General features: G+C 41.9%; 2 pseudogenes; both read right to left on the bottom strand.

Annotated features, from left to right (window-relative positions):
• Nucleotides 1-5213: 5213 nt before the first annotated feature.
• Nucleotides 5214-6491, bottom strand: LOC138025464 (uncharacterized; annotated as a pseudogene).
• Nucleotides 6492-6945: 454 nt separating this feature from the next.
• Nucleotides 6946-10000, bottom strand: part of LOC138025463 (uncharacterized) — a 3248-nt pseudogene continuing 193 nt past the window's right edge.

Genomic DNA, 10000 nt, shown 5'->3' with positions numbered 1-10000 from the left:
TGAGTTTGACGGCTCGGTAAAACAAGTTGATATATACTTTTGCCACCAAACTTTTCATAGGATAACAAAGGTAATGAACGAAGGGTCATTGGCTCACTGAGTTTCGCTTTGAAAACTTTAATCATGAAAATCAAGATTTAGAACCCGCCATCGAGACCCGGCGGCTGCTAAATCATAACAAAATTATGATCGCAGAACTACACAGTGCTAAACGTGTACTTGTTCGTTTATCGCTGTGTATTGAAATGTTAGTGCAAGTATGATTTTTACAGGTGTCAAAGAAAGCTGAGTGTTGTTTGATTAAAGATCAGTTTCTGAAGGCTTTAAAGTGATGCTTATTTCTAAACAGAAGGTCGTTTTTGTTCGAGTTATATCATTGTATTCTTGAATAGAAGCGTTTTACCATATATCTTCGTTGGGCATTTGGAAAAAGTGTATAACCACGTTTCAGTGCGGCAGGTACAAAACACAGGTCATAGGTCATTGTTTTACCAATACAGAAAGTATCCTAAACATTCATAAATGCTAACCTTAAGCCTAAGTAGGCCTAAAAACTTTTAGGCCTATAAGGTTAGCTTTTCTGACTGAATGTTTGGGATACTTTCTGTATTGGTAAAACAATAATCTGTGGGCTGTGACTTGTGTTTTGTACCTGCCACGTTTCAGTGAATATCGGGCACACGCAATGCAAGTTTACAAGGCGAGTATTTTGTAACGTACAATATTCTTGATTCGTCAAGAAATTTAAGATTTAAGATAATTTTATACCTTCTCATCATGCTATGTATCTTACGGCTCCAACATTTAGAAGACAAAATTACCAGCTTTTTTAAACGTTTTCAATAAGGATTAAAGAATAGTAATTGCAACTGTTGCAATTACTAATCTTGTGGGTTTTCAATTTCTTTGATCGTTCACTTTGAAATGTGTAACGGTGAAGTTTGCTGACTCCAATAAGTTTTAATGACGCTTACCGTTGCAAATTGGTCCTCTGAGTTGTCTTTATCATCCTTTAGCGTCGAGTCTTGTTATGTGGCCTCCATCGATTTTTCCAATGCCATTCGTCGGGCCTTGTGACGGCTGTCCGAGTCGAACTGGAACCGAATACAGAATAGGTGAAGTGCATTGTTTTCTCGACGATTTGTCGCTCAAAGTCCGCCAAAGTTATAAATTTATATCAAAGATTCTCTCTTTGAAAAAGATGTTTGCGTTTTAATTTATCGTCAAAAAAAAAAAAAAAACACTGCTCTGCGAGGCGCGCGGAAGCATGCCACGAAGGTCAAAACGCGAAACAATTTTTACACAAGCCCCGTTTACACGACAAACATTTTGAACACGGCACCCCTACAATTTGCCACCCGTGCCTAAACTTTTAGGTACGATTCCCTCAGTTTTTATCATGTAAATGGTAATTTTATGGGCACGGGTGCCCAAAAATTTAGGGGTGCCAGGACCATGTGAATAGGTGGTCCGGTGCCTATTCTTCAGGGGTGCCGTGCCCATATGTTTTGGTTGAAAATGTAAAATGTAAATGCTTTTTTTATAGTGGAAGTACACTTAGCTATCAAGCTAGTTTACAGGTACTCCATTGTTAACAAGGTGAAAGTAACAATTGGCAAACTTAACAGAAACATATTAAGAACCCCAACTGGCGGGAGGCAACCGGTTGGCTATTTACAAAGCATGGTAGAGTTGAATCCGGGACAACCGGAAACAAATCCAAACCAGAGGTTATAATGGGATTTGAGCCCGGAGCAGCCGCGTGCAAACCCAACGCTCTAACCACTGGACCATACTTCCTCCTCTCCTCCAACATCTTGATTACCAAACCCAGAGTCCCAGGGAATGAGATTGTTTTCTCGTCTCGCTGAGACTAATGGATCAAATCCAAGATGGCATCGAGTTCCAACAGATAAGATAAAAGAAAACTTTGTCTTAGTAACTCTGAAATCCTCATACTACTGCATTTCACTGTACGTTGCCAAGACCACGTCAAACCAGGCATCAGATCACAAACGCACCCAAATACTTCTTATTCTTGGCAGCTAGCACGGCTTGGACAAACATTCTGCGTCTCCTCACTTTGATGATGAATTGAACTTTACTAAGCATATTAACAACGTCTGTACTAAGGGGGCAGGGAAAGTAGGAGTACTTTTGAGGTTTAGGAACTTGATACCAACAGAAGCTAAATTAAGAATTTTCAAAGCTTTTATTTTACCTCAGGTTACATATTGTCATATAGTATGGCACCATTGTCGCTCGTCATACAAGAGAAAGCTTGAAAGGTTGCAGGAGCGAGCATTGAGAGCTATTTACTATGACAGGACTAGCACTTATGAAGCACTTCTAGAGAAAACAAGACTTCCAACGTTATGTAATCACAGGCTCCAGGACATGGCCATATTTATGTATAAAGTTAAGACTAATTTAGTTCCATCATATATTTCTGAACTTTTTAGTCAGTGTGACATGAGTAGGTACAATCTTGTGAATGCAGACGATTTCCCCTTACCAAGATGTAACACCGTTACATATGGAAGACATAGCTTAAGGTACATGGGACCTTACATTTGGTCGAAGCTTCACAAATCGATTAAAATGGCTGACTCTTTAATTGCATTTAAAAATCAAGTCAGGGCCCTTGACTTATCAAATGTTACGTCGAAAAATAACTGTGAAAACTGCAAGTTATGTAAAACTTAGCTTTTATTAATTTTATATTGTTTGTACATAGTTTTATTACTATTATTTTATTACTATTATTATGAGCTTAGTTTAATTAGTTTGAAGTGGTGTCCCCAATTAGTTTTTACTTGTAAAAACTAGAACGATTGACACGTTAATAAAGTTATTATTATTATTATTATTATTATTATAATAAAAAGCAGTGTATGTGTGGTTTCTTCCCTCCACTAAATATTCCTGAAAATTCATGAAGAACCAAAAAGAAACAAAAAACAAAAAAACCACGGTTGCCTCGTGTTCTCATGTCCGCCGACAATTTTAGAGGTGCCGTTTGTACCGTTGGTACCCCAAGTAGAAAATTTTGTCGTGTGAACGGGCAATGGATGGACCGAAAATATAGGCACGGGTGCCAAATCGCAAGGGTGCCGTGCTCAAAATGTTTGTCGTGTAAACCAGGCTTTAGAGTGCTGCGGCAAGACCGGCCGCCTGCCTCCCACACGGAAATCAGCCGTTTGAGCTGCTTATTTTGAATGTTGCCTAGTTCTTTCTAGAATACGCAAAACCTTTGCTGCCTCAAGATTCACTCTTGAAATGTTCAGAATGATTTCGACGCAGTGATTTGGCGGCTATCCGGGGCACTTTTCCTGAAGGTACTAAAATACGTTTACCAAGAGAGAATAAGGGGACAGAGAGGGAGGCTCATAGCGTTGGCCGGGATATGTTATGTCCACGAAAGTTATTTTTAGACGAGCGGAAGTCTTTGTTCGAGCGGAAGTCTGTCTTCTGAGACGTCCGCATGCAGTCTTGCCTCGCTCTCAGGTTCTTAGTGAAAAGAGAAAATGATGGCGCACGTGGAAGGCTGATGAATATATATTTTCTTTCAAACATCGGACCGAGGTTGGCCTGCATGCGGACGTCTCGGAAACGTTCCGCCCGTCTAAAAATAACTTTCGTGGACATGACATATCCCAAGGGCTGGACCGGGAGCCTCCTTCTCTGTTCCCTCATTTTCTCTTGACGTTTACTTGTTACAAAGGTTACTTTAGTTTTGAATACACGATATGCAACATGTATTAGAACATTACAGGTCACGTATGTTAAACAAAGACTAAATTTACTTAATATTTTATTTCTTGATTTGTTAAGTATACCAAACAATGTTTATTCAAACGCGAAAAATACCTTTTCCTGCACTAATTGAATCAACGTGATTTTTTGATAGATAAAGAGCTTGCGTGACCAGTTTTAACTAGAATATACCGCGTTCTCCATCGTGGACGTTGATCTATCTTGCGGAATATATATTGGCCATGTTTATGGGAAATTTTAGTTTCGAAAGATTAAACGCGTTCCAAACTAATTTGTGGCATTACACTTTAGAGAAATTTGGTGCAGAACAACCATAACGCACTGAGGAATTTTGCCAATCCAAGCAAAGTTGGGTGTTCCATCGGTGAAAAAAAAAAGGTCTCCGTCAAGTTCACACGAGTCACGATTTAAAAAACACAATTCCGTCAAAAATCACCATTTTTTTCTTGCACTGAACAAGCCTAACTATATAAGAACACAGTTTAGACGGATACCCTCTTGGATACCCTTTACACTTATCGAGGCAAAAACGGTCATTACCAACGTACATTGAAATGGTCTTCCGAATTTCGGACCCTGGTCGAGAAGGAAACAATCCCATCAAGCCTTTGAGATTTCTTTAATAAACAATTATTCTGCAAGGAAAGATTACACAATGTTCTAATTGGCTCCAAAATCTAAGCTAAACTGGAATCACGAAAGCATAAAAATTGGTCACATCATAAAACAAACATGATACACTGGATAAAAAGTAACAAAACATTATCGCACCTGAAGAATGGATCTCTCTAGCCTGTAAGAACTTGAGTATCAAAGAAATAAACTATTCGTTCGTGCCCATAGGCTTATCGCAACTGAAAACTAAACCTAAGAAAGTTCACTAAAAGCAACTTAAATCAATCTATAAAACTGTCAATCAACGAAATCAGCGGATCAGCAATCAATCATAACTCATGATAGACATAAAGTGACGTAAGTTCCAATACATTTGGCGGAAACTTTGGACGTTTAGACCAAACCCTCGGGGGCCAGGCTTAGGTGTCTTTCTCTTTCTGCTCAATCAAGGGACAGCATCTCTGCACCGATCTTTTGTATTCACCTTTGGTGGTTTTGACTTGCACATTTCGCACAACACCGTCTTGGCCAGGAAAAACCTTTGAAATTCTACCAATCTCCCACTTTCCCCTTGGGGCACTGTAATCCACGAGAAGGACAACATCTCCTGTCTGCAGTTGGAACGCAGTTTCGCTCTTTTCATGAGAGTCGGGAGGTACTCGCGAATAAAACGCTTCCAGAAGTGGTGAACTAGCATCTGAACGAACTCGTAACGCTTGCGAAGATTCCTTGTTTCTCGATAAGGACCTTGAGGCACTGAAGCTGTTGCTCTACCAAGGATAATATGATTTGGAGTCAGTGGCTGAGGATCATTAGGATCGTTAGAAGGATATCCTAAAGGTCTACTGTTGATCAGGCATTCAACTTCTGCGAAGGCAGTTGACATCTCGTTTCATGAGAGAGTGTGACCACTCACGGTTGCCTTCTTTTAAAGCATTTTTCGTCTGCTTTATAAGACTTTCATAAATTCCACCTTGGTGGGGACTCAGAGGAGTGGTGAAAATCCAGCGGATTTTATGGAGAACAGCGAAGTCTTCAATTTCATCTTTGCCTTCCTGAACAAGCTTCTTTAGTTCCTTTTCTGTTCCGACGAAAGATTTGCCGTTATCAGATACAATTGTGTGAGGCCAACCATGGTGCGCTGCGAATCTTCTCAAGGCGTGCATAAATGATTGAGTGGACAAATCTTCAACAATCTCCAGATGAATGGCGCGAACGGTTGCGCATGTAAACAGGGCTCCCCAGGCCTTTTTTGTTCTATTCCGTCCAAACTTGAGATAAAATGGGCCAAAAAGATCAACTCCAGTTACGGAAAATGGTGGCGAAAATGGTTTCAATCTCTCCGGGGGCAAGTCGGCCATCAAGGTATGGTGAGCTGGCTGGCGAAGCTTTCTGCATGTGGTACAATCTCTGACTATGCCTTTCGCCAAGTTTCGTCCGCGCTTTATCCAAAACTTGCGACGACTTTCAGAGAGGGTTCGCTCAGGTCCTCCATGTGCAACTTGCGAAAGCGCCTCTCGCATGATCAGTTTGGATATCGGATGGCTGGCAGGTAGGAGAATCGGATGAATCTCTTCATATAACAAGGGTGCGTTTCTTAGCCTTCCTAGATCCTCCTACTCTTATCACGCCCTCTTTGTAGAAGGGTGCTAAATCTTTGTAGCTTTCTTCCCAGTTTCCGAGCTGTCTTTTTGCAGAAACAATCCAGTAACGCTGAGCTTGCTCTATTTCTTCGGGCACCAATGGTCCGTCACACGGCTCGGCACTAGATGCCTGTCTTCTAATTCTTTAACTTACATTGGAAAGGAAACGCATGCAGTAAGCGGTCACCCTTAGTAGCCGTTGCCAATTAGAGTACTCGATCGGGTTAGGCGAACTTCAGGGATGTCTTGAGTAGGCCATAACAAGTACGCAACTGCCCCATAAGCACTGATACTGGCATCTGCGAATACCTGCAATTCAGACGGGCCTGTTGTGATAGATGGCTTGAGACACCTTGGAAATTCCACGTGCTTTAACCTTTCGATGTCTGCGAAAAGTTTGATCCACATAATTTTCATTTCCTCAGGCAATGGGTCGTCCCAGTCAAACTTCTTCATTTTCCTGATTTCTTGAAGCGCAACTCTTGCTCTAATAGTAACTGCTGAAGCTAGACCAAGAGGATCATAAATTTGAGAGATCTTTGATAAGACTGTTCGCTTGGTGAACTTGCCGTTCAGTCGAAGATCTTTCACTGTAAAGGTATCTGTTGAAGGGTTCCAGCCAACTCCAAGGGTCTTGATATGCTTTCTCTCTCCATCTAAATTAACTTCTTTCACTTGTAAGTCTTGGTGATGATCGGATTGGGCGGTGCCTTCCTTGGTTTCAGTAAGAGGAGCTTCGATCACCTATGTTCTCTTGAACTGAAACGCGCAATACCATTCCTTTATTTGGAAACTTCCCTTTGCGAGAACTTGATCAAGGGCTGTCATGCGATTGACTGCCTCCTGGGGGGTCGAACAAGAGTGAATGAGGTCATCCATATAACGATCTCGGCGTAAGATTGTTGCTGCATCATGGGTACTCTTCCTCATTTTCCTTAGCGATGCGCAACATTACGTAACTCGCCATTTCAGGTGATGGTTTGTCACCAAATGTCACTCTTGAAAGGACGTGTATGGTAGGTGGTTTTTGAGTCTGGAGATTTCGCCAGAGAAAGCGATGAACACGAGTGTCCTTTTCTGGTAGAAGGATCCGTAGATACATCTTTGAAATGTCCCCAGCAAATGCAACAGGATCCTCGCGAAAGCGTAATATGACGCCCAACAAATTTCCAATGAGGCAAGGTCCCTTGCAAAGGAATGAATTGAGAGAGACTCCTTGGTATTTACAGGCGGGGTCGAAGACCACTCTAAGGGGTGTACTTGGTTTATCCGGGCGATAGACACCGTGATGCGGAGGGTAGTAAACGGGCTTGGTATCTTGATTTAACTCTTCCTTTGATAAAGGACGAGCCCATCCCTTCACTATGTATTCTTCGATCGCATCATTATACATTTTGGCCTTGGTTTTATTTTTGGATAAACTTCGTTCAAGGGACTCCAGTCGTCGTTCTGCCAACGCGTAATTGTTAGGAAGAAGGCTGGGAGCCCTTTTCCATGGTAAACCTATGGCATAGCGGTTTTCTATTTTCTCGCAGGAGGCTTCGAACAATTCCATAGCCATTCTATCTTCTTTAGTCATCGTTGTCTTCGGACATGAACAAGAAGGTGCCTGTACTCCTAGGGTTTCAAAGGCATAAAATCGCTCCATATTAATCTTCTGGACTAAGCTAAGTGAACATATCTGAAGGTCACCATTTGCTTTGTTAGCGCCAATAACGTGCCATCCTAGGCGCGTACGTTTTGCAACTGGTTGGAAAGGCAAGCCTTGACGGACCTCTTCTTCTGCATGGAGATGGCTGTACTGGACTCCCAAGATTAAATCGATTGCTCCTGCCTTATGCGAGAACTGAACATCACGGAGGTGAGAAAATGATTTTAGCCATGGTCTGTCTAGTGCTTGAACATTCACTATTGTGTTATCGATTTTATGAGCTTCGATATTAAATTCCTATTCATTGTCTAATAGGGAAATCAAAAATTTCAATCTTCTGCTCTTCATCATATCATATCATATATCTTTATTTACCCTCAGATTTTTAGAGTAGCTTGGTGTAGCTAATATCTCCGAGCATTTACCCTCCCAACCATGATAAATCACAGAAGACAGACCACAACACCGGGAACTACATGCCCTACTCTTTACGACAAGTGTGCGGCTTCTTTTACGTCCCACAGGATTATGAACATTGAAGGGTTGTGAGACGGGACCTCCTGCTCTTCTTTTGTTCAACCCTTTTTCCTCCAACTACAGCTAGGTCAATGGGTTCAGATCTTCCTTGTAAACCAAGGGCTTTGGCAAAATCATTTCGTATGACTGTAGTACCAGCGCCGCTATCAACAAGGACGTTACCTTCTCGGACTCTTCCATTTTCGGCTTTGAATTTTACGCGTACCACTGGCATAATGCTTCCCTTATCCAAAAACAGATGCAACTCCATTCTGCTCTTGGTTGGTACCCGGGGGGGGGGGGGGGCATTCTCTAGTGGGATGTCCTCTAACAAGGCAAGAGAAAGACAGTCTGTTGTCCTTTGCGTGTTTGATTCTCTCCTCAACGGTACAGTCGACCATATATAGTTGGACACTCTTCAACTCTGTGTTCGCCCTGACAGACAAAACACTTGGGATTTTTTTCCGGGACCCCTTTCCTTTCCTTTCTTTGAAGACTTCGCTCTTATATACGTCCCCAAAATCGGGATGAAATTCGGCTTTCACTCTCTTTCTGATGAAATTGCTTATGTGCTGTATTTGAGGAATTTTTCCTTTTTCCCGAATATCGGTGGCCACATTTTTCCATTTTTCGATAATGCCATCTGGCAAGGATCTAATAATCTTTCGCAGATTATCGTTCGCGTTTACGTCAGCAAAGTAATTAATTTGTCTCAGTGTTGCTAAGCAGTTAATAATGTCTATGGAAAAGTGACGAAGGGACTGTCTGTCGCTCGGATGGATTTTCTTCCTCTCTGTTATCTTCCTTATAAATGCTCTTGCGATTACACTCGGTTGTCCAAAAGCGCCGTTGTTTTAAGCGCCGTAGCGTACATTATCCCTTGGGATCCAAGGCCAGATATAGTGCGTGCAGCATCGCCAGTGACGTTCATTTTTAATTGGACCATACGCATGTCATCTGTTAAGTGGCGTTTATCGTAAATATGGATCTTAAATTGCTCAATAAATTCCACGTAACGCAACGGATTTCCATTGAATGCGGTGAGTTTGAGGATAGGTATATCTTTACTTGCTTCAAGCTTGTAAAGGGTATCTGCGACTGTCATTTCACGCACGGCTACTGGAAGACATGTTTCTTGAAATTCCTCCAACTCATCGATCCAACCATCAAAGGAGCGGACAATAGGGTATTGAGCTGTAACAGGCGATCGCGTGACATTATTTGAAACCTTCACAGAGCTTTGTTCTTGACTTGAATTAATTTTAGGATCAACTACAGCTTGCAGTTGCGCGGATTGTGCGGGATCTGTATTCGGGCTCGACGTTTCGTTCAGCTGTAAACTGCCTTCTCCTTCGGAGGAAATATTTGCATTTAAATTATCATCTCTTGCGGGTGGTGGGGGAGTGTTCTCGGCAACAGGAGGATGTTCTTCGTAAACAGTATTTTGTTCATGATGGTTACTCAGTGACGTGGGGTTGACAGGGGGATTTGGTTCTTGAACAATGGGTTGATGAGGGGGAGATGCACTAACATCTTGCAAAGACCTAAAATGATTTTCAACCTCTTCTTCAATGCCAAAGACATCGTTAGTCAACTCGTCCTCTCATTCATCCAATCGTGAAATGTGACTTGCGTCCGGCGAAATCATAAAGCTCGGCGTGTAGTTCACAGGCCATGTGAAAATCCTTTCTAAGTTCTTCGATTTCCTTTTCAAGTCGTCTCTTTGTTTGGGTTTGTTCATTAATAAATCTGCGAATTCTTTTGATCGCACGTGTGATTCGTGCCCTGAGTTGTTTTC

Source organism: Montipora capricornis, chromosome 12 (genome assembly GCF_036669925.1).
Source record: "Montipora capricornis isolate CH-2021 chromosome 12, ASM3666992v2, whole genome shotgun sequence".
Taxonomy (NCBI): Eukaryota; Metazoa; Cnidaria; class Anthozoa; order Scleractinia; family Acroporidae; genus Montipora; species Montipora capricornis.
Note: the sequence above shows the minus strand (reverse complement) of the source record. Positions and strands in the feature narration are given on the sequence as shown.